Genomic DNA, 23,295 nt, shown 5'->3' on the forward strand with positions numbered 1-23,295 from the left:
CTTACACAGAGAAGGAGCAGTTACAGATAGATTGCCAGAAATGGCTGAAAGCTAGCAAGCAAATGGCTCAAAGAAAAGCAAGCATTTTGATTCTTTAACTTAATTCTCTTTGGGTTACTTTTTTTCATAGTAGGAGAGAAAGAAAGGATGGAGGGATGTCAGACCTCATGACCCAAAGCCTCAACTCTTGATGAAGAGTATCATGGCTTATTTCAGAACAATGGAGTTCAAATCAAGATGCAATGCAGAAACTGATTAATTACAGTTTTATTTGTATGCCAGAAAGTCATTCACAGTAAGTAAAATCCACTTTCTATAAGACTTATCATCAGTAGCATACAGCACTTAACAAGATTTAATATGGATAAACAACATAGGCATAAGAAGCCATTCTTTTTGGGTTTCAGAGTAAATAATGGATTGAATACAAATTTCTACTTGAATGTTACTCAACACACTGTTACACAAATGGCTAAGCTAATGGCTACGGAATAAAGGTTAATGGCCAGAGAATAAAGGATAAACGTTTTGGCACTTACCCAATAAAGAAGAGAAAGTGCTTTTTTATTAGACCGCAGTAACTGCAGTAATAAAATTATTGATAACAGATTGCAGATTAAACGCCGCTTGTAGTTTTTTATTGGAAATGTATTAATGGCATATTTTCATTATCAACACTGCCCTTATTTACCTCTTGTGCAAGACCTGAAGTGCTTCACGAGCGGAAGCCTGACACCTGCCCCGTGAAGAATGTACTAAACACAGCTATTATGTGTGGAAACTGGAGGCAAGGAAAGGGCAGTGGGCAGGCAAAGCCTGACACAGCATCCCTGCCACAAGGCCAGGGAAAGTCCCAGGAATGTCTCTTCTGGCCTCTAGATGCTTAATGACAAGTTAATACAAAAACTGCAGTTGCTGCTTGCCATCCCTTGGAGAGAGTGATATTACTGTTGCATAAATAGTAATCACACTATATAAATAGTAATTACAGAGCAAATTCACTTAGAATCATAGAATATCCCGAGCTGGAAGGGACATGCAAGGATTGAGTCCAGCTCCTGGCCCTGGCTCTACTTACCACTTGGTAAGTGGTTAGTATTTTAGATGTGTTGACTTACTTTACTCGTAAAATACTTTAGTGGACATCTGCCTTCTATAAATATACCGGGGGGAGAGGGGGGAGAATGGAGGACCTAAAGCATGTGATATGCTAAAATATCCCAGGTGTGTTACCACAGTACCACAATAAACTTGCAACTTGTGGAAAACGACATATTAGAACCCAGAATAAAGGGCAGGGGAAAGTAAGTCTCCAGGATGTTCTCCCTGCTCGGTTCAGCCTCTCCCTCATCCACATTACACTTGTGCATTAAAGCTGTCAGTCAGCAGTCTGCCTCTGCTAGGATGTGACAGCCTTTTGTATGAAGGAATATTTAAACTGCTTCCCGTGAGCCTTTTCAGCCTGCTGTTTGACTAACACTCCTTAAGCAGTGGCCACAACTGGCTCAGATAGCCCCTATCTGCAGCCATTGTTTTCCAGGCCCGGGAGTGACCTTTACATTTTTTGAGTTGGCGGGTCATCCCAGGAGCCAGGGGACATTCCTGGGGCACTGGGCAAGGTGCAGTCTCCTGGGCAGGGACTAAAACACCTGGCTGGGTAGTTTCCCCCCTCTCTTGCTGCCTCCTTTCTCCCAGATGGGTGCTCTTTGTCCTTGTCTTCACAGCGGGTGCAGCACCAATTTGGGGACCTGACACAGCTGCTGAGAGATCTCACAGCTGCTGGCTGACAGGGGCACTGGGCACACAGACCAACATGGCCTGGGTGCAGTCCTGGTGCCACACTGGGTTACAGGGCTCTGGCACAAGCCAGGATTAATCAGCACACACATAGCATGGGGGTAATGAGGATCCATCCTTAGCAGGCGTGAGGCTGGTCAGCACCTCTGTGGAAAGACTCCCCACTGCGCTCGCCAATGCCATGGGTGCTGCCTGGAGCCCATCCTGGTCCTCTGGTCCCTACCAACAGGAACACCCACTGCCAGCAGCTTATGGTACAGGCACAATCCAAGTATAACCATGATTAGTGGTCTTGGAAAAAAGATACTGACGTCGTCCTGTACTGTTTCTGCCTACATTTTTTCTATCACCGCTTGAGATAGGATAAAAGCAGCGAGAGGAACTTTAATTTCTCAAGGCTGGGTCCACTGGCCCTGTTTAACTGAATGTCATGATTTTCTATCCCAGTGGATTCTCCAGCTTCCTGTCCCCAAATACCTAATCCTGGACTTCCTCCACACACTCAGGGTGCTGTGGGAATGACAGGGACACCAGGAAGATGTGATGCAAATTTTAAAATCTCAGGACCGCAAACAAAGAGTTAGCATCCTCTCAGGTTTTCACCTAGCACTTTGGCCCACATTTTGCAAGGGGAGGAATAAACTTTGTTTTTCCAGTCCTCCCCTCAAACAAGGGACAGCCAGCAAAGCAGCACAGTCCTGAAGTGGCACATCTGAGCAGGCCAAAGTGATGCCAGGTACCCTCAGGAGAAAGCAGCCACTAAACCCCCACCCCTGGTCCTGAGGGCAAACCCTGCCCCAGTCACCCATCCCCACACTCCTCCAGCCTGGCCAGGGCAAGCGGCTGGGCTTCCTCCCCACCACCATCCTCCCCACGCCTCCAATCCTTTTGTTTTTCCCCTTTTCTCTTTGAGCACTGAGCTGTGAGCACAGAAATCTGAACCTTGCCAAAACGCTTTGGGGACAGCACAGAAAGGAAACAGAAGAGGCAGCAAATCAGCAGAGGAAGGGGGGGACACATATCTCCTCCTCCTCGAGCTGGAGAGAGCAACAGACAGGAGAAAAGCAGGATTCTCCCCCTCTCCAGCTGGCGTCACACCTCATTAGGGAAAAGCCTGTTTAACGTCTTTCCCTCCCCCCAGCCCGGTACTAAATCCCCCCTGAGTCAGGCAAGGACTGTCGGGAAGAAGCAGCCACCAGAGCAAGGCTGGGAGCAAGGGTGACCACCTCTCCCAGGAGGAGCACTGGCCCAGTGCAGGGTTAGCCGGGGCGGGTGAGAGGGCACCAACCTATCCCTCCCCACTCCCTGGGAAAATAGCTGGCAGGGGTGGGCTGGAACAGAAGGGCCCGCTGCCCCATGCCTGCTGCCTGCCCCACACCATACCCTGGCAGGTATGGTTAACCCCACTGGCTGGGTCTGAAACAAATGTGGCTCCCCCAGAGCTGCTGTGAGCATGGATTCAACTCCAACATCACCCGCATTTTGTGGCAATCACTACTTCAGTCGTGCCCTTGACAGCACAGAAGTGCTGTGGCTTCAGGACATGTGGTGACCCAATCCCCACACCCCACTAAGTATATGCCTTTTTGGTATCTGCCCTGATTTTTGAGAGGAAGGACAGTCAACTTTCTGGATAAAAGTCCTCAAATGAGTCCACAGCAGTGACACCACTGTCACTAACCCAGTGCAGAGGTGATGGGGGTGGGGGGCTGCTGCACACACAGAAGCCGTCCAGCTTCCAGCTCCTGGCAAGCTGTTTGCTCAGGGGGCAGCCTCATGAAGTTTGGAGCCTTCATTTCAGAAGACAGGCTCCTCCCCAGTGTGAGCAGGCCATGTGCTGAGGTAAAGGACTACAATGTAAAGGCTTCCTCTGTGCTGGAGCTGAATCATCTATAACCGAATCTGATGGACATAACCAGTTTAAGCACAGCTAAGCCTTGTCCAAGTTAGCCATCAGTTTAAAAACCCCAATCCCTTCATCTCTATTTCCATACCGCTGCCGTTATCAGCTTTCCATTGCAATGCTCCCAAGTGACTCAATGGGCTTTTGCAGAGGCTTTAGGAGATCACGGAGAGCCACCACCCGGACGTGCTGAGCCAACCCCAGCCCATGCGCTGAAATTTCAGCACAGGCACTGAGTTGAGTCAGAATGTTCTTTTCCCCTCACAGATAATTAGTGACAACAAGTACCTGGACAAAAGTTTGGCAAACCCATGCCAAAGAGTACCAGGATTGGGCAGGAAGATGGGAAGTCAACTGCAGGTCTGAAATGCTTCCAAAAAGCACTATTTATCCCCATCAGTATGAAGCCACTGTGCGTGCTCCCCGTCCCTGGCAAGGAGCTCCTGCTGCCCTCCCCACCAAGGAGCCAGTTGTCCCAGGGGGACGCAGAGACTTGGGGAGGGGCCACTGCTCCTCCCAACACATCCCAGAGAGCAAAGCATAGCAACCTCCTTTTGGCCACAGAACACACCCAGCCACCAATTCACCCAAAGCAGCATCAGAAGGCTGTTGCAATGAATAGCAATGTCCCGCTGAACATGAACCTGGAGCTGAGGGGATGGGACCCAGCTACACCATGAGCCAGTTCCTCTGCCAATCCCCACAACTCAGTTTGTTGGTCTGTCAGTGTGCTCAGCCCCTAGGACATACTCAGCATGCCTGAGAAACACAAGCCCCCACCCAGCAGCCAGCATGCTGCCTGCAGCCCAGTGCCACATTCTTCCTGCTTGGGATTCCTGCCATCATATACAAATAGTTTTCAAAATATGAAACCTACTGAGAGTGCTGTGCTCTGCATGACAAGCCAGGAGGGCATTAGGGCTGTCTCTGTGAGCATGAATGGCGGTGGGTTTAGCTGGCTGCCATAAAGCCAGAAAGAAGTTATGACTCCTGGTCCTGATGGAGTCTTCCAGCCATGTTATCTTAATTTTAGGCAGCTAGATGGAAACACTACCTGTTATCCAAGTCTGCAGCTGGATGGACCTCTCTCATCTTCCCCACAGTCCTGCAGGAGCCTGCACACTGCCCACTCTCCCTGTGATGCTCCAGGGCTTTATGGCTTCCTGAGCTAAAAGGACTTCCAACTTCTTCACTCTGCCTTTCCACTGCAAGGAAAGTGGGTGCTGAACCTGCTCCTGGCAGTGGGGAGCAAGTCAGCAGCTGTCTTTAAAGAAACATCATCATCTTCACCTCACCCTCTGGGGACCAAGAGCTCAGGGGGAGCCAGGCTGGCCTTCTACAATAGCTTTGGGGTGTGAGGCAAAGAGATTTGGTGACACTTGCCACTGCAGTGGTCCCAGCTGTTCTCTGAGCCTCCAGTCTGGTGTGTGTGTGAGGGCAAGGGATGAAGAGCAAACACATGAGGAGGGAGAAAAGCTATCCTGTCAGAAGGGGACTATCATTTGGGTAGGGGGACAAAGCAGGAGCAGCAAAGGTATTCCCTTTTTCCATTTCTTCAGGTTCCCCCTTAAAGTCTGTCAGTGCCTTCTGAGATCTCTACCTCCCTGAACTTTCTGAGAGCAGACTTCGAAGGCTACTTCAAGCACGTTGTAAATAGGAGCACAATGTTACCCCAGGGCTGAGCAGAGGTGTGAGATGGCAGCTTTGTATGAGGGAGATTGGTCATAAACAGAAAGCCAGGGAGAATTTGTTGTACTGCCTCCACATTACGGCTGTTTGCAAAGAACAAATCCCACGTGCTCCCCGCTGGTGCCAGCAGCGCAACGGGTAACGTCAGCCATCCTCTCCTCCAGCAGCTCCCTTCAGCTACAAAAGGGGATGCAACAAACATTGGTTCAGCCTAAGGAGGTTTGAAAATGCAAACTCTTTGCAATGCTGATGGACATTTTGGTCAGGATAGAATTCTCCAGGCTTGGTTTATAGGCACACTGATATTTTGTCCTCCTTTAGCCTCTGTCAGGATGCTTAAAACTCCAAGACCACTGTGCTCTCTATCTACTTGCCAGAACAGTTGTGGCTTCTTGTTTTCCACCCACGTTAACCTGCTGCCTGATCTCTCCCTTGGGACAGGGACCCTCTCCTATTTGCACAGCACGCAGCTGCTTGCCCTCCAACTGGAATTTTTCACTGCTGTGTAATACAAACAAATACGAGTAGCTCATGCTGGGCGGCTAAACTGTACTGAAAAGAGATTTCAGACCGATCAATCCAGTTCCCTCATGCCCCATAGCCATGTACCAGTGCTAATAATGCTTTCCTCTCCTCCCAGCTCATCTTGCCTGCAGTGCAAGCGATTTATGACAAGAACTACATTCGTTATGATTTTTATGCATCGTCAGCATTTTAAAGATGTAAAACTGCTACTCATTCCACTTCTTCCCCCTGCAAAATATGGGGGACAGGGTCAGATGGACGGGGTGTGTCTGAAGCTCTGAAGTAATAAGTGATTAGTTACCGTTTAATAGTTAGATATTAGTTCTTTATGCCCCTAGAGCAGCTTTCATCCCAGAGCATCAAAGCATTTAAAGAACATTCAGTAAAGCCCTGTAGCACCTGTGAAGGAAGGGGAGGCACACACCCACATGCAGAGCAATTTTACAAATGGAGAAACTAACACAGCATCCTCACCAGTGGCACGCTTCACTCAGTGGTGAGGCTGAGAGAGAAGCCATAAGGCTTGACACTTGATGCCACTGCAATCATCTTTCTTTTTCAGCAGTTTTATTAGCAGCCAAAGCATTTGGAGATCGTGCTATTTCCCTCCAAAGGATCATTTCTCCCTTTCAATATAATCCCCTCTTCCTTCGGAGCAGATAATCTACACCATTTACCATAAGCCAGTTATGCTGGCGGAGGGGCAAGCGTGGCACTGGGCACTGACATGGCTTTACATGAAATTTCAGGCTCAGCAGAACCGATGGTCTCCAGCCTGTGGTTTGCAGACCTCTTCCAGATCCCGTGGAAGGCTTCCAAGAGGCCTGTGAAGGGCAATTAAGAAAAGCAAGCCTAACACCAGTGTGCTTAAATTTCTAATCAGTGGTCTGTGCCTTTACTGGAAAAGTACCGGGGTCGTGCCCTTAAAAAAATCCCCAACCAATCCCACCCCCCTCACACCAAGTGGCTGACCATTACTGCCCAAGCCACAAGTTCAACTCCTCTAGCTGAAAATAACCTCCAAACACAACAGTGTGAGAGGAAACACAGTCTGTTTGAATTGCATCCTGTTTGCCTCACCCTCAGAAAGGTATCATTTATTATCTCCTAGAAAGGACCTCTCCCAGTAGTTGCGCATGTATGGAGTATCAGATGGATTCAGATCGTTAAACTATTTGTAGATTGTGCTGTTTTAGGCTTTTGGGGTTTTTTTTCTGGGAAGACAGGGTGAGGAAAGGGGTGAGCAGACAGCTAGAGGTTGGCACCATTCTGAATCTAACCCACAGTATCGTAGAGATTATATATGATTAAGCTCTCACAGTCTCATGCCAGCAGTACCTTGCTAGTAAAACCAAACCAAAACAACCTCAAACTCTCTCTCTCCACATATGCTGGATTTAGCATTCCTGTTTATGGCTAAGTACTACCAGCAGGTTTTTTTCCAACTGTTTTACATAACACCTTGGGTGAACACAGTCATGTTGGTGGGGAACAGCATCAGCTCAGCTCTACCTGTTTTTGATGTTGTTTCTGGAAACAACACCAGCGGGTTCGCGATGGTCCCTCCCCAGACAATTCAGCTGCACGATAAATAAAGAACAGCTGATCCTGCCGTGTCACCATCTCCTGCAGTAAGAGGCTTCCTGGGTACCTAGTGGGAGTTCTGCTAAGCTTTTAAGCCCATTGGCAACGTGGGGAACAGTCTGTAGCTCCAAAGCCAAGAGGCTCGAAGTAATAATCCGATTTCAAAGCTCCTCCTCCTCTCCAGCCAAAGGCAGCGAGGGAGGATGAGATCAGACTGTAGATGCTCTTCATTTTAGGTCTGCCCATTGCGCTCATCTGCTCAGCATGAGCACGGGGAAGGGAAAGGATGAGTGCCAAAATCTGGAATGGATTGCTTGGCTAAAGTTTCTGCAAACATTTCAAAACTTACTGGGGAAATAATTTTTTTAAGGGATTTTTTACTGCTTTTGATACAGCCGACAGGTCTATCCTCCACTTTTCTAGTTCAAGCATCAGCCAAAACTCACGGAGGATTTACTCCCTGCCATCACGCACTCCTGAGGCACCATGTCAGCCAAGCTATGCAGCTGGTTTGCACTCTCCCCACAGAACTTCTCCTGTAACAAAAAGGAGTGGTGCTCCTCTGGCATTTACACTGTCTGCCCCCCACCCCCGCCACTCCAGGATGATATTAGCTGCCAGTTGATAAGCAAATCATGAAATAACTTATTTTCATGAACCTCAAAATAAACGGAAAGTCCAGATCATCCCTTAAGGAGTCAGGTGATTCCCTCACATCCCTTCTGCCCCTCAAACAAAAAAAGAAACGACCTGGCTTCTGAACAGGGGAAGAAAGGTCCCGGCTCACCCCTGCCCCAAAAAAGCAGGATGAAACAGTAAAATACATCAAGACAGAAAAAGGCTGCAAAGCCTTGCTTTTTCCCTTTAATCTGATCTCCACAGCCAGCTATTCTTCTGCCTCCCCTTGGATGCTGCACAGAATGTGGAGCGCAGCCCACAGCGTACCCACCACAAACAAGCCCTGGCTGGTGGCTCAGCAGGGAGATCAGCCTTAAAGTGCTGTCAGCACTGAAAACTCTTCCTCCTCGCTCTGGGTCAGACAAAAGAAAAGCCACCGAGGGAGCCTGCAGCCACACACAGGTACCCCTCGTGTTTCTACCACTGCGCATGGCCAATATGGGTGGTGGGTGAGTTCCACTGCAGAGCCACGGTGAAATCCAAGTTCCAGCATCTTTCTTCTACTGATTTAGCAAAGAAAGATTTGAAGAAGTATGAAATAGCTGCCTACTGGTATAAACCCTTATGAAGCAGCCAGCCAGCCACTTGGATGTGTGAGCTGCCTGTTTGCAACAGGCTTAATCTCAAACCTAAGAATAAGTTTTAAAAACACACGTCTATTCCACAACGTAAGAGTTTGTAGAACTACAGCTAAAAGGTCTTTTTTGTACTTTTGGGTAAGTGTCTGCAGTACTCTGGAGAGCCAACAGCATCATCCCCTTGTTTATCAGACTTTCTGAACTTATTCCAAGCTTATATAGTCCAGACATACTTTGACAGAAAAATTAATGGCTTTTATACAATTTTTTTATTATTAAGAAACACAGACGCTACCACCTTAATGAGATATATATGCACTAAGGGACAGGCTTGAAATAGGAAATGGTGTTTCAAGCCAATCCAATGTTGTAATGCGAGTCAGAGCTCCTTACACAGACCTGGCTTCCTAATGCACGTCACTGCGGGATCCTATGTCAAAATAAATACAAGAAGTTATCTCTTGCTACTCACACTCTATCTGTACTCCAAAAAAATCTGTACTTCACTGGATGTTGGAAAGGCCCTCCCCCCCTCAGCTTGTAATGCCTGATTGGGGCTCAGAGCCTCTATTTCAGCGACTGCTGCTGAACCCACCTTCCCATCCGGCACTTGTTCGGATGTCCTGTGGAACATATGGACCTGCCCTGGTGAAAACCCAAACAGGAACCAACAGGGTTGCCTGGTGACCCAGGCAACCGCTCTTGAGGTTGGGAGCAGCCAGGAGCCCCATGGGAATTCCCAGTCCCTTCCCTGCAGCTGGGGAAAGGCAGAGGATAGAAGGATCTGCTCAAAATAACAAAGCCAAAAGCTGGCAGCCCCAGGGTTCTGAGGCTGAGTAAAGCGTAAAATCTCAGGAGCTGCCTCTCGTGACACACTACAAGTAATTTGACTTTCACCCCCCAGCCCAAGGTGGCCATGAACCACCACCTCCACTCCCATCTGGAAGGAGCTTGGCTCACATGTGTGTTTGCCAAGGGAAACGACACGGAGCCCTTTGCGTGCTTAGGAGACAGACGCTCCGCGCTTTACTCCACATCTGGCAAGGCTGCTCCATAAAAAAGGTGACGGAGTGCTTGTGGCTCTCCTTCCAGAGCACAGGATGAAAATCTTCTTCAAAACACACGCCATACAGGAATTCTTTCTCTAGCTTTAATTTAATGTAGTCTTTATAGCCAATAAATTTGCAGATTGCTACAAACACCTGGCTATTTACACAATAATAGTTATATCTGCCAGAAATGGCAAATTATTATTATGATGTTCATAACTGTTAATGCTAACTGCACTCTTAAAACACATATCATAAAGAGCACCGTAATTTGAGAGAAGGGCAGTAAACTATTGCCCAGACACAGAGGAAACCAGGTCTACTGCTGTAACACTTATTCCACAGACATAGTTGGAGTACCTTTTTCTCCTAAATTCTTTCCTGCCATCCAGAATAAGAAAAAAAGGAAAAAAAACCACCACTGACTTGTTTCATTATATTTAAAAACAACAACAACAACAAAAAAAAACAAAGTCTGTTACATCTTGTAAACTGTAATAGCCAGTTTTGTTTCTGCAATTCAGTGCAGAACCGATGACACTGGATTATCCAAAGATCCGCACAAAACGCTTTGGTTGGATGAAAAAGCTGATCTGCCTGAAGTGGGGGAAAAAAGCTCATGGTAACAGATAATTATATAACCAGCTTGTAAAAGTGTTATTAGTAGAGCATGGGATCAGGAAAGCCCTGGCTTTTATTCTCACTTCATGCATTCAGTGATGAGAGCTAAATCTCTGTCCGTCTCTCCCTCCTCCCCCACCCAAAAGTTAGATAATTTTTAGCCAACCCTGTAAAACACTTGCAATCTTTGAGTAAAAGCAAGGCTGAGGTTAATGTACTGCTACTTCTCTAACTTTCAGATGCTGTGTTCCACCTTGATAACAGAAGAAAACTGGAAAAAATTTCCTTTGCTGTTCAGATAAGGTAGCTCGAGGACTCAGGGGTAAACTCTAAAGTTCAACATTTTAGTTTGAAAGGACATTTCCAGTCACTGGCTACTGGAATTCAGATCTTCAGATCTTGACTAAGTGATAAAATGCAACAAAAAAAAAAAAAAAAGAGCTTTGCCAGAAGGTATCTCTTTCTTTCAAGGAAGGAATGGGAACATTAGATATTCTGTACATTAACTAAGCATAGCAAAAAAAAGCCTTGCATGGACCTTGTTCTCAGTTATCCACAACTGGATGTCTCTGAAAATCTTTCATCAGGAGCACAATTTTGCTCCTCCTTTCTCAGAAACAACAGAGTCAAATCCAAGCAGGAGAAAAATTAAACTGGTGGCAACGAACCTTGAAGGTCTGACAGTGACCTGCAGCACTAAGGTCTTCGAAACTGCTTTCATTTGCCAGAACATAAATTAGATTCCTCACTAGGTACGGCACCGGGGTTAATGGGAGCTTTATAAAGCCTTCTTTGAACATAGAGATTATCCTTTTCAAAAAAGACTAATCTTGTGGTTTAAAGTACAGTACTGGGAGCCAGGAAACCTATTCCCAGCTCTGACAGGCTGGTTGACTTCAGGCAACCCACTTGACTGTTCTCTGTTCTTTCTCAATATGCACAACATAGAGACAAATACCTAAATCTCCCATGAGGCTTAATATTTGTAAGACACCGAGAACCAGCTTAACTCTTCACAGACCCCTCCAAGCAGAAGATGATGTCTGGCTATTCCATATGCAGGCTTGCTCAAGCCTCTCCAAACAGAAGGTCCCACAGATACCAGGCAAGGACACCTGCACCGGGCACTTCATAGAGGCAAGAATCCTGAATTACAACTTTACCAACTACATTTTTTTCAGCAATGAAGGAAATGTCTCATCCTGTCTGGCATTTCTGTCCAGAGGAGGAGCCCAAAAGAAGCAAAACTGAGGAATTAATTAAAATTCAAGTTTAGGAAAAGTCATGCTGCTGGCTAGGCACCTCTCAGTGAACAGCTTTCCTCTGCAGGATCTGATTTCACTGCACGAAGGTTAAAAACAACCTCAAGACAACAAAACAACAACAATTAAAAGAAAAATCAAGTATTTCAAATGTAAAATACAGAAAAGTACCGAAGTGTGAGATGATACAAAAAATTCAGTGCTGGGAACAAGGATCACTACTTTCCTTTCAAGAACAAATTCATCCCAAGCATCTCCACTGTGAAAACCAATACTGGCTTACAGTCTCCTCTCAAAAGGTACCTGTCATTCCTCCCAAACTGCCATAGTTACATACCCTTCATGTTTGTTTCCATATAGTAGTGTCCTTCAAATTTTTAAATAAAATGAGTACCAAACATTTGAACATAGAACAACCCCCATGATTTCCAAACCTCCTTAAAAGAGAGCATGGAGAGCCTTACTTGTGCTATGCACTGCGACATTTCAAAGACTCACATCTTTCAAGGCTGAGCACAGCTCTTTTCTGCACACCCCTGCATATTAATAGATGCATTCACATGCTGCTACTGTTCAAAAAACCTACTTGCCCATGAGCACAGATGACTCTGACCCGGTCGCTCCCAGAGAACTCAGTCCCACCGTGGTGCTGGCTGGTACATTTCCTGCAACTCAGCCTTGCTAATAAAGCTTCAGCAAGAGGAACTCCAAAGGCTGTTTCCCAACTTCTCTTCCAGCATGCAGAAATCTCAGGAAGTTGTTTGAACTCAATAACCTCCACACCATTTCTACCCAGTCAAAACAGAAGAAGAAAAAGCAAACAAAAAAAATAACATCCTTCTCTGTGCAGCCTACAAAATTTGGTCACTCCAGGCTTTCTTGCACAGAAGACAGTTATCCAACCACAACAAAGGAATGTCACTTCCTTTTCCTCCAAAATAAATGCTGGTGTTGAAAAAGTCCACCTATGCCTTTACTGTGGGCAGCCTCAGTCAACACAGGAGCACATCCACAGCCAGCAATCAGGGAACAGCATTCAGGACTACCTCTGTATTGATTTCCAGCTGGGGTCCAAGGCTAGGAATTTCCTTTCCCCCTCCTTCCATTGATCTGAGAATGAAGAAAAAAAAATCCCAAAATGCTGAGACTCACTTTCATATAAACCGAGATATCTTAATTATTTTTCAAATTAAAAGCAAATGATTATATTTTCCTAATGGCACTTGCAAAAGAGCTAGAGCAATTTGATCCATTGCTACTCATTCCTTCGGACACAGATCCAATCTTTCAGTCTCTCTGTGCTTATTGGCTATGTGGAAGGTAAAGCAGCAAGGAGCACTAGAGGATTAATTCTCACAATAGTGGGAAGCAGGAGTCCCAGCTCCTGGGGCGGTGAGTGGGGGAGAAGGGAGAAGGATGAGTGCGTAGGCTGCATCCCTGGTCTTTGACTTCCTTGCTTGCCATGATTTCATCTTCTGCCTAAAGTTATCTTGAAAGGGATCTACCACGGAAAGAGCGCTCCAATGACTTAAATGTAAAAAGTGTTATGGGAATTTTGCTTTAAACCTGCAAAGACTACGAGAAGGGGTTACATGTGAGATAACTCAAGGCACAGCTCAGCAGGGAAGGGAATAGCTAAGGCACAAACAGTTCATACTCTGTTTGTTGTGAGTCACACAGCAGCTGAACAGATTTATGATTCAGATGTTTTAGTGTTGGTTATCAGCGATTAGCTCAAACTCTTAGAAAAACAGAGAGAAAGAGAAAGATTAAGCTTTTGTCTGCCCCAGCCCTCATCCTTCCTTTGCCTGGCAGCGGGGGTTACTGATTGTTTCTGTGCCTTTCTTAACATCAGAATGGCTCTGAGCCACACTCACTACAGCAGCAGATCACACTGCCAATATCATCATCACCAGTAGATTCAGCAGCTAATCATTTAAGCGTGACAACATTTATTCAGGTACAGCCTGTGCAAGTATATTTGTAAAATTTGTAACTTTTAAGTGCGGGCTTTTTCCACCATAGGGATCATTTGGGACACAAAAAGGGTGGACAAAGAGGGACTGGCTTTGCTAACTTTATCTTCAAACCCTGTACAAGCCCGGTAACATACGCACAAGAGGACTTGATGCATCTTTATGGCATTTAACCTCACAACAGCCATGTATGTGGGCTTCTCACAGATAAGCTAAGTGACTGCCCAAGATCACACAGGAAGCCAAGTGCAGGGAACTAATACCGAGCACAACAACTCTCAGGCTAGACCTCTGACCATTGCAGCATTAATCCATTTCTAATTTAGTTTAATTGAACTTAATGCTCAGCTAACAGATTTATGCCAACCCACTGTTACATGATGCGGAGTGATACATGAGAGGAAGAGAGATTTGGGCTTTTCTGTGAATCACATCTCTGCATGTAAACATAGTGATGCAACCTTAAGGACAGAGTCATCCTCAGCATCTCCACAACTGGGGGATCTGAAATGCTGCTGACCTTCAACACAACTATGTAGTTGAGGAGGACAGGGGAAGGAGGACACTGATCCTTCATCACTGCATCTGCAGAATGATGTATATGCACATCTCAGATCACGGTCCAAAGTCCATATGGGAGCAACTGAACACAATGTCCAACTTTTCAACTGCTCAGAGCTCATGACAACCCCTTTCTGCAAGAGGCTCTACACTGCAAGGGGAGAGAGAGGGAATCAGGGTAATTAAATAATCTGTAATGGTAATATACCAAATATGGGTTATACTGCTGTAAAAACAGAGTAGCCCTGTAATATCTTGGTCATGGTTAAAGCTCACAGCAATGCTGGGAATTGCACAGGAAGGCACCTGATGGCAGATCCCTCTCTTACAGATTCAGCCAGGACCACTAACCAGGGACAACTCTGGACAAATGCTTACGTGCTGACCCAGTGTGCAGCACAAGCAACAAACATGATGCTCTTGGTATGTCTCCAACCTCACACGTGTTTGTTCCCTGATCACAGAGCCCGTCTGTGTACAATCCAACATGTCTGGAAGACAAACAGGCTGCACATCTGCACATCAGTGGTCCAACACAGAGAAGGAACATCAGGCTTATTAGGGAGAAATTACACAGATAATCTGAGTGATTTCCATCCAAAAGCTCCCAGACAGGAACAGAGGAGGCCCCAGACTTTCCTGGACTGTTTCTTAAAATCAGAGCTGCTTTCCTTGCGATGCTGTGCACGGTGCAAGCAGATTAAGCTCTATTAGCATGAGACACTTTTGAACAGTACAAACTAGAACTAAACTTGGAATTAACCAGACTGGTGTAAAATTATACCTTAATGCCCACAGAAACCAGATTAGAAGACAGATGGTGAAGAGGAAAGAAGAAAAAAGGAAGAAAAAAGAAGAGTGGATTGGATATACATATGTGGATTTACATTCTGTGAGCTTGGCACACATCTTAGAGGCATTTTTTATTTCCAGCATAATAGAAAGTTGCCTGACAGTGCTGGTACACTAGATAAGAGGAAAAAAAGAGCAGATGCTTTTGAAGGGCTTTGTAGTATGACTCTTCAGCAGAAATTTAGAGATCAAGGTGGGTAGGAGCACTGGGGGAGGAAAGCCCTTACAGATATAGTGGAAGCATAAAAAGGGAGAAGAAAGAGGAAAAAGAAAATTTGGGTGAAGCAAGAGAACTGTCAGGGTCCAGATTATAAGCAAAAGTGCAAGGGAAATGTTCAGCAGAGATGCAGCTTGGGCATCAGTGTGCAAAACCCTGAAAGTAGGAGCAATGCAGTGGCAGCTGTCAAAAATGAAATAATATTAGTAGGCATGCTGAGGAAAGGAACATAAAACATCGTTATACCTCTGCACGAATGTAGGCTGAACCTACTCCTTGAACACTACATGCTGTTCTGGACCCCACATTTGGAGAAAAAGAAGACACAGAAGAACTGAAAAGCTAGAGTAGGACAACAGTGATAAAATGCATGAAACAGCTTCTGCAGGAAAAACAATTATGCAAAGCAATAAAAGACTACAAAACCAGAAAAGGTACGGGGAATGAAGGAGTGCTTGTAGCCCCTTCTGAAAAAAAGAATGGACAGACATCAAATGAAATTATCAGAATAAAAAAACCACAAAGGAGACACTTCCTTGCTGAAGAAATAATTCTGTCTCTTAGCCATGTCTCTTGGAATATTATGAATGTGGCAAGAGTACATAGGTTCACAGAAGAAAGGCAAATTAACAGAAGGGGGAAGAAAAAAAAATTATCAATAGCTGTTAAATACAAAATAAAGTTTCTGAGCTGCAAATGAGCCAGAGGCTGGCAGCACAGACTAGGGAAGTATAATTGTTTGACTGCCCCGAACTGATACCCTTCCCTGGGTATCCACTCTACAACAAGAGACAGGATGCTGGGCTAAGTGGACCTTTGATCTAACCCTGTATGTCCATTTTTGTGTACAAGGCAGAAAAGGGTTTGTATTCCACACTGAATCAAGCTGGGGATAGTAAAATTCGAACAGGGAAGAACGTGATTTAGATGGCAATGCAGAACACATTAGTAGCCAAGAGCTGAATGTCACAGAGGAGCGACAGTGTGAGAGGGTCCTAAAAAAAAAAAATAAAATCTTGTTACAGCGTTTAAACGGAGAAGAGAGATGAGAGTTTTGATGGCAAGTATGTGCATGAATACAGAAAACTGCACTTCAGATGTAGAAGGGAATAGAGACTTGATTTCACATGACTTGGGATGTAAGAAGGCAGGCAAAAAGAGAGGGGATAAAAGAACAGTATTGAAGAAAACTCCCAACATGTAAAAACTCCACTCTCCTCCAATGCCTCAAGCTATAAACAGAGTTAAGAGAAAAGAGATGAAAAATGCAGTTTGACACGCTCGGTTCAACTTCAAGAGATGAATTTGAGATGAGGCAGTGGAGATGATCTTGTAATTAAGGTACTGGACAGACACGGGGAGATCAGAGTTCATTCCCCAGCTGCGCCACAGACTTCCTTCATGATGTTGGGCACTTCACTTTGTTGCTCCGTAACACTGAGAAAATATTTTCTTAATGCACAGGAAAGCTGTGAGGCTGAATTCCTTAAACGTCTGAGATGCAGCGTGGTGTCTGAAGAAGCACGGTCAGGATAGCAAACGCCAAGCGCTCGCATGCCACGGACCACGTTTCACGGGCTGCTGGGACCAGACGCAGCGTGGGATGGGATGGGATGCAACCACAGCGGCAGGGACAGGGGAAAGAATTCCATCGCAGGAGGTCAGCTCAGGGAAATTAAACCCAGTAAGGTGTGAAGGGAAGAGGTTTCAAAGCCAGTCGAAATATAAGGCGCAGGAAGTGCGCCTTAAGGAGCTGAAAAGTTTGCAACGCCTCTGAAGAACAATGCTGCAAACTGTAGGAAGGAATCAGCACGACACTACAAGGCAGGGAGATGAACAGGATTTGCTCTAATGTACCAAGTCCTGCAATAACTGAGTCTACATCTAAGATGCACTTCAGTACTCAGAAGCAAAGAAACAATGCTTAGCCTAACATTTACAATGCTTTCTCCTGATTTTTTTCCCCCTCTGCTATCAGGAACAGAAACCTTAAATCATTTGAATATTAACTGTATCACTAAAGGGGATACAAACAGGCTCTGACTTGGAATACCAGCACAATGTCTAGAAGAACAGCGGTACAGGCTGTTTGAATCCACTGAAGCTATACTTTTCAATACTTAAGATACACAAACACCTTTAAAACTTATCTAATGGTAATCTGAAATTACTCTAACCAAAAAGAGTGCCGAAGCTTCCTCTGACTTTTAATCAATCACTTAAATTATATTTAAAAACACCCAAACCAAATATTTGCCAAGAGGTGTAAAACGACTCCCAGACTGAACTGGCAGAAAACACAGAAGAGCCCAGAATAGACCTTACTGATAGGATAAATTGAGCCTTGACATGTGTGGAGCCCATCTGCGAGCGACGAAGAGTACGTGCTTCGTTTCTGTTTATTCCCTTCATCCTGGGTGAAATTTCACGGGTAACTTTATAGCAACACTGCCAGGCTGGTGCCCATCTCATCTACCCGTATCCCCCTTTCTGCTCGCTTAGAACCCCGGGCATGACCAATGACCAGGCTACGGGGAGGTTTTAGGCATTTTAATCCTAAAATTGGTCATCCAGCTGAGTTTCCTTTGCCTGGTTATTTTGCAGGTGGATCAGCCTTTCTCTGCCCATCTCGCAGTCCCTCGTGGCGATGCAGCACACAGGAGGACACATCCACTGCCAAGCATCTACCTACAACCTGGGGACAAACCTTAGTGCTCAGGGGAGCACTGAGCTGCAAGCCAAAAACTTACTTTCTTTTGCCAGTTTCTGAATAAAAGCCTTTATGTGAGATGCTGAGATGTTGGCTAAATAGAGCCACAGAGGACCCAGAGATCAGAAACCACCTGGAACAATTGGCTAACTGCAGTTTTAGGTGCAAAGCACCTCATTTAACACAATTCAATACTAAACTTCATCATCAAACCAACTAAAAAAGTTTTAGTGCTTTTTTTAATTCAATGTTTAACCAAAAGCATTTTAACACAGGAAGAAACAATTATGAATTTGTAACTTAAAACATTAAAACAAATTCGTGTAGATGTACATTAAAGCCATAAATTGCTCAAACATGCACAGAAGAAAAGAATGACTTGAATGTAAAGACTGAATTCGGCTGGCTGTAAATCTGCAGATCATAGCAAGATCCAGAGATAATCCAACTTTAACTAACACAAAAGGCAAAAAGCATTAAAACCATATTTAAATAATGTCCTATTGCCTGTTTGAATTGAAAAGCTAAAAATTCCAGTTTTAACGAACATGGTTAAGCTTCCCAGAAGTTTGAGGGTAAGGGGTTGTCAAGATAGCTGGAGGACCTTTTCAAAGCCTGTCTCCAGAAGGAGAGGCTGTGCTGGCTACACCAAACAGGAGTACAGGAGGGTATCGGAGCTGCAGAGAGCAGAACCCTGCAGGGGCCCTTGACGGGCGCCGGTAACGAGCAGTTCAAGAGCAGGCGCTGTAAAAACCCAGGGCAGCCTGCCACTGATGCCTGGAGTCACATAAAATTAATTTAAATTGGAAACAAACTGGCCCAGGTAGCACTCGCCCGGGTTTCAAACAATGTTAAGAGCTGAGCAGCGTATTCCGCGTTTTGCTGGCAGCTTGATCATTAAAATTAAATAGGAAGTGGCAAAGCTGCAGGGCAGGTGATACCGCGGGTTCGTGTGTAAAAAGCAACGGTGAACTTGGGAATTACAGACACTTGTAAACCTTAGTTTAGTGCCTGCTAAAATGGCTCAACTGGGTAGTTATGAAATTTAGATTAATGCCAGGCGGCAGGCACAGATTAGCATGGTATTTCCATAAGAAAAACGGGCACCTCCATATTTTCTATAAGGAGCGTCAAGACAGTGGTTAAGGAAAAATTGGTAGTTGTAATTAATTTGAATTTTCAAACAGCCTTTGGTAATATTAATCACTGCAGCCTATTAGGGAAACTAGTCATGGGGTGAGAGGTAAACATCTGTCAATAGATTAAAGCTAATTTAGAAAAAACGAACAGCATGGATAAATGGCCAGTTTTCAGGAAGGTTAATGGGGGAAGTCCCAGGGGTGGATACTATGATCAACATTTAATATATTAAATGATCTGGAAAGGGGCATATACAATGTGAAACAGGGAAAAAAATTGTTGATGACATTGCTCTATAGGTTAGTTAAAACCAGCAAGAACTAAATCTGAAGGACCCACTCAAGTTACAGCAAATAAATGTGAGTGCACACAAGTGCAAGGATATGCAAATTGGCAAGGAGAGTTTGAACTAATTGTAGACATGGATGGGTTCCATATTAATTGTAACCATTCAGAGAAAGATCTAAGTGCCCTCCTGGACAGCGCACGGAAAACATCTGCTTAGTTTCCAGTCATAGTCAAAACCACAAACCAGATGTGGAGCTTTGTGTTAGAGAGAGATAAAGAATAACATGGAAAACACGATTTCTGTCTCGAACATTGTGTTCAATCCATTTGCCTTTGTAACAAAACAAAACATCAGACACTTAAAAGTCCAGAAAGAACTAACGTAAATTTACAGCTCCAGAAAGATGCTCATCTAAGAACTCAGTTACAAAATGCACACGTTACAAAACTCCGACTTGAACCCTTGTTAGCATGACTTTGAATGGCCTACAGTCCATTAAAAAGTTTGCTGAATAGGAACTCTAATGATTTTCAAATTTCTGGGCTACGTTCAAGGGGTAATAAGTAAGAGGTGAAACAATCCAAGCATATCATAACATAAAACAGGCAGAGAAAGCCATCTGGATGCACTTATTCTCCATTCCCACCCTCTTTTTCTCACAATAAGGCAGGAGCAAGGAGTTGTCCAACTAAATAAAAGACAATAGATTTAGAAGTGATGAAAGAAAATACTGCTGCACCCATACTGACAAAACCAACCCACAGAACTCTGCTCTGCAAGGTATTTATTGAAGTAATACTCCTAATAAGATTAAAAACCACAAAACATCAACAGTGTCAGCAGTTGGAGTCAAGAGAATTCTGCAGTCTTCCCATTTGTCCTTGCAGGATTTTACTCTTTCTTCCAAGGCATCTAATATTAGGCATGACTTGGGACAAGAAATGAGAAGAAGCTGAGCCAGTGGCCTCATCCAGAACCTGTTCAGAGGGTTAAGTGTGAAAAGACGGATGGTTTGTACGTTAAAGTAGCTCAAAATGAAAGAGGAAGGAAACAGGGAAGACATGATTTTAACCTCATTGTGTGAGTTGCATTCAAGGAAAAGATGCTTTAAGTCATCACAGGAATAGCAGAAAAAAATGCTGAGAAACAGAGCTTTTCAACTTTACAACATTCTGTTTTCTCTGCAAAGTAGCAGGAGGCAGCTCTACAGTTACTATCACCAACTCTTCCATCTAAACCAATTAGACTTTTATTTGCAAGTCTTGCCAACACCGTCCTATTCGGTCAGATTAGAGTGAGGATTTAAAAGTGGAATAGCCATTGCTGAACTGTAAAGTGCACAGACAAAACCAGGAGTGGGCGTCGTTGTGATGCCGAAGGGGAGAAGGGCTGCACATCTGCCCTGGAGGTCACATAACACGGCCCACATCATGACACTGTAGGCAAAGAGAAAGGTGTGTGTGAGATTACCAACCTGATGGCCATCCACCACTGGAGAAAAACAACAGCGTTTAATGAGATGTCAACCTTTTCTCCCTACTGGTGAGGGAAAACATCTCCATCAAAAGCTGCCCAAGGACCGCAGCTGGCTAATCTCCAGAGCCACTGATTCGCACAGCAAAATCACTGTATATTTGCCATCTAATTACTTTTTATGCTTTCCAGTAAATCCTGAGTCACTTATTCAATACTTAGCCCAAATGTGCCAAACACATCTGAAGTGTCCCCACTCTCCTAATTTGTCACATAATCCCAATATTGGTTACTGAGATGAACCCACTACTGATTCATGATACTAATCATCCCCTGCTTTTCAATCCACTTTATTGAGGATAAAATTCAGAGACACAAAAGGCATACGAAACTCTATTCCCAACCCTCAACTATTGGGAGGATATTCCCTGCCAAACACAATGTATTTGTCTAGTGCAAGTGTTTCAAAAGCAGAGCTTCCTATGCCTGCCTAGGAACCCTTCCTTGTGCTTAAATCAATTTTCTTCTCCTTTCTTCTATTATTTCAATCATCCAATTTCCTTGCTCTCGTGCTGTCTCTGTCCTATAGACACAGGTAAGCATCCAATATATTTGGGTCTTTCAATCTTTCTTTACAGTAGGATCGTTCTCACGCTGTTATTCTGGTTGATACTCTGTCACTTCACTACAATTTTTAAAATCTTTCTCCTATTAAGCCGTTCAGAAACAAGGTTACACAAAAGGGCAGGGGCAACATTTAAGAAGAAAACATCACATTTAAGAAGAAAACATCACACTCTTGCAACCTCTCTTGATCTAATGGTCCGCCTTACTCTCTAAAACAGAACATGGTGTCCAGCCCACAACAAACATGACCCACTGGATTCACAGTGTTTTTAAAAGGATAATAAATTTGGTGCAATTTGGTTCTTCGAACTGGGAATATACTTGGATCATGTTCTCAAAAGTATCTTCAAGAACTGACGGTTCAAGTAAAATATGAAATACTGATTTTGGCTAAAAGTGACAAGACATGGCACACTTGTTCTCACATCCAGCATGTTCCCATCAACTAGCTCTGGTTTAGATTATTTATGTCCACACATGATAGTGTAAACCTTCCAAAGTGAATTTCTTTTATCATACTTTTAATTGCTCTCTAGGCTCTTGTACTTTTGAGTAGTACTTCATCAGTATTTTTTACATCAATGAATTAATATAGTGCCTATTTCTTTCTCTGAATTGTCAGTGAATTTGAGACAGAAATTATTTCTGCTTCCTGTGGCACCCTGATACATATCCTCTTACAGAGTAGTTTATTTACAGGCTTGCCCAGGGTAGGGGGGAGGACCTGAGCGGTTTTGATTATTGCTTTTACAGTTCTCAATACAAATTAAGAGGCACAATTGAGATAAATCAGGTGTTTTCTAATAACTAACTTACAATTATGTGTTACCACCCTTGAATGACAGCACTTAATACAACATCATATTAACAGTGCTTCACTTAAATTTCTAAAACAAAAGAAACTTCAGGAAGCATAAAACTAAAGAAAAGGCTAAAAGTCAAGTTATCTTCCATCTGAAGAATTTCTCTGTGTATCTACATGCTATTAATCAGCATGCAGTCTCATTTTAAGTCCATTTTCAAAGGCACTGTGTTTTGGGCATACCAGAGAAAGCAGTTGGCTGATGAGGGCAGGTTACTGGAAGACAGGACTCACACAGACAAATTTTCTGGAAGCACATGAAGTGTCTGGAGCTCATCCACAAACACCACACCGTGAGCTCTGCGGACCATGTCATGTGCCAGCAGGACAGTGGTTGAGCAGCCTGGTTTCATTTCCTTGCCCACTGCCCCCCTCCCTCCCTTGTGAGCCCAGCTCTCTGAGCCACCAGAAGACCTGGTCTTGATTCTGCTTTCTGCTTGCAAAAAGGAGGGGAAAAAAAAAAAAAAAAGGAGACACAGAAAAGGGACTCCAAAGGATCACACACACCTCTACATGCTGTTAGCATTTCCTTAGCAAAACTGGGATGCCTCACATCTTGGCTAAAGCACAGCAGATGAATATATCTGCCAGACCGGGTCGGGCCCAAGGCCCATGGAGCCCAATATCCTGCCCCAAACAGAGACCAGCAGCAAAGACCAGCAGCAAATCCTTGGCGGGCGCGTAAGAATGGCGCAAGCACAGCATAAGGTTCCCCCCTACCAGCTTCCAGCAAGCTGTGGCTTAAGACTTCCTGTGCCAGAGATTGTATCTTTGCGCTTAATTGCCCTGGATGAACTTCGCTTCCATGAATTTGTTTAATTGCTTTTTGAACCTATCTCGACTTCTGGCATCCACAACATCCTGTGGCAATGAATTCCAGTTTAATTATGTCTTGCATGAAA

The 23,295-nt window shown here is 44.5% G+C and overlaps 1 protein-coding gene across 1 annotated transcript in view; it reads right to left on the minus strand.

Moving 5' to 3' along the window:
• LOC135414139 (chromatin remodeling regulator CECR2) overlaps window positions 1-23,295 on the minus strand; it is a 102,043-nt gene that overhangs the window by 52,792 nt on the left and 25,956 nt on the right. The gene's annotated exons all lie outside the window — the stretch shown is intronic.

This window comes from Pseudopipra pipra, chromosome 5, assembly GCF_036250125.1.
Source record: "Pseudopipra pipra isolate bDixPip1 chromosome 5, bDixPip1.hap1, whole genome shotgun sequence".
Lineage (NCBI taxonomy): Eukaryota > Metazoa > Chordata > Aves > Passeriformes > Pipridae > Pseudopipra > Pseudopipra pipra.